General features: G+C 49.5%; 1 pseudogene; it reads left to right on the top strand.

Annotated features, from left to right (window-relative positions):
* Positions 1-416: 416 nt before the first annotated feature.
* LOC107611557 (protein FAR1-RELATED SEQUENCE 5-like) lies at positions 417-2,049 on the top strand (annotated as a pseudogene).

Here is a 2,049-nt window from a genome sequence, read left to right as displayed (position 1 = left end):
AATCAGGACGTTGGCACGTTGCGTACTTTTCAGACGCGCATAACCACCACGTTCTTGAGTTGCGATTTTCTTCCATTCTTCCAGGCCATCGGAGGATGAGCGAAGCGGACATCGAGCAGATGAACGACATGCGCAAAGGGGGCATTGGCGTCTCCCGAATCCACGGTTTTATGGCGAGCCTAGCCGGCGGGTATCATAATGTCCCGTACACAACAAGGGACATGCACAATGTAAATGCGAAGCAACGAAGGGAGGGTGGCCTAGATGCGGAATCGTGCCTAAGGTATCTCCGAGAGTGCAAGACAAATGATCCAGCACTGTACTACAAGAAAGTTGTTGACGGTGAGGGCGTGTTGCAACATTTGTTTTGGTGTGATGGCACCAGCCAAATTGATTACCAGGTGTTTGGAGACGTGGTTGCATTTGATGCAACATACAAGAAAAACGTTTACCTTTCACCTCTTGTAGTATTCTCCGGTGTGAATCACCACAACCAAACGGTTGTCTTTGCCGCTGCACTGGTGGCAGACGAGAAAGAAGAGACTTATGTCTGGCTGCTTCAACAGTTGCAAACTTCAATGAAAGGGAAGACTCCCGTGTCCATAATAACCGACGGTGATAGGCAAATGAAGTCTGCGATCGAGCAAGTTTTTCCGGAGGCTTACCATCGACTCTGCGCTTGGCATCTACTCCGAAACGCCACGAGCAACATCGGAAAGCCCAAATTCACTAGGATGTTTAGGGATTGCATGTTTGGCGACTACGAGGTCCGAACATTCCAGAGAAAGTGGTTTGAGATGGTTGAGAAATTTGGCGTCGCCGATAAAAGATGGGTACAGGACATGTACGAGAGAAGGCACAGTTGGGCCACAGCACACATACGGGGAAAGTTCTTTACTGGATTTCGAACAACATCAAGGTGTGAGGGCTTGCATGCTGTGATATCACGGTATGTTAAGTCTCGATACAACTACACTGAGTTTTTACGTCATTTCCATCGATGCTTGATGTTCGTGCGTGCAAAGGAGGTGGAGGCTGATTTCGAGTGTGCAAAGGGTGACCCTGTTATGACCACCAACCTGAAACAGCTGGAGCGGAGTGCAGCCGAGAACTACACTCGTGCAATATTCTATTTGTTTGTTCCCATTCTTGACAGGGCCTGCGCAATGAGGGTGGTTGACTCTGAAGACAACGGTTCCTATTTTATCCACACCGTCTCTCGATACGGCACTCCGGGGAAGGATTGGCGTGTTGTTGCAACGTCTGATACGAGGGAGGTCCGATGCACGTGCATGAGAATGGAATGTTTCAGGGTCCCCTGCAAACATATAATTGCGGTGCTTGTTCTTAACAATGTTCATGAGATCCCGAGGTCTCTGATATTGCCGAGATGGACCAAGGATGCAAAACTTGTGGCGGTGCAGTCGATGGGCGTGATTTGGGATTCTGTACAACTGACGCAACACTGGTGCCTGATGGATTGGTACCGGAAAGTGTGCAAGATTGCATGTCACAACACTGAAAAGTTCCAGTTTGCAAGAGACATTGTCATGCTGATGCTGAAGCACTTCGAGAACGAAGATGCAGGGAACACCCGTTTTCCACCCGAGGGGCCACCTACTGAGGATGGCAGAGCCTCGACGCGGAATCCACCCAAGCGCAATACAAAGGGTAACGGTGTTCATGGTGGAAAGAAAACCCAGCGATGTCGTTTGTGCCGGGAGGTGGGACACAACAGGACGACTTGTCCAGACCGCCCCACGATGGAGTCATCCAGCGCAGTTGCAGATGACATGGATTCGATGGACACTGACATGGTGGTTAGTCGCTTTATAGATGATCTAGTTAAGTTTTCTGCCCTGTTAAATGGTTCTAATAATTTGTTTTTCACATTGGTGTCAGCTCTATGATAACCTATCCGGCGATATGTATGCGACCGCCGAGATTTCTTCGTTCCAATGCTCCGATAGTGACACGCAGGCTGGGTTTGCTAACAACAACTTCGCTGGGACCAACACGTCCGGGCCTGTCATGTCTCTCGCCGATTGA

Source organism: Arachis ipaensis, chromosome B8, assembly GCF_059453495.1.
Source record: "Arachis ipaensis isolate K30076 ecotype BB chromosome B8, ASM5945349v1, whole genome shotgun sequence".
Classification (NCBI taxonomy): Eukaryota; Viridiplantae; Streptophyta; class Magnoliopsida; order Fabales; family Fabaceae; genus Arachis; species Arachis ipaensis.
The sequence above is the reverse complement of the archived record's forward strand: the minus strand, read 5'-3'. Positions and strand labels throughout refer to the sequence as shown.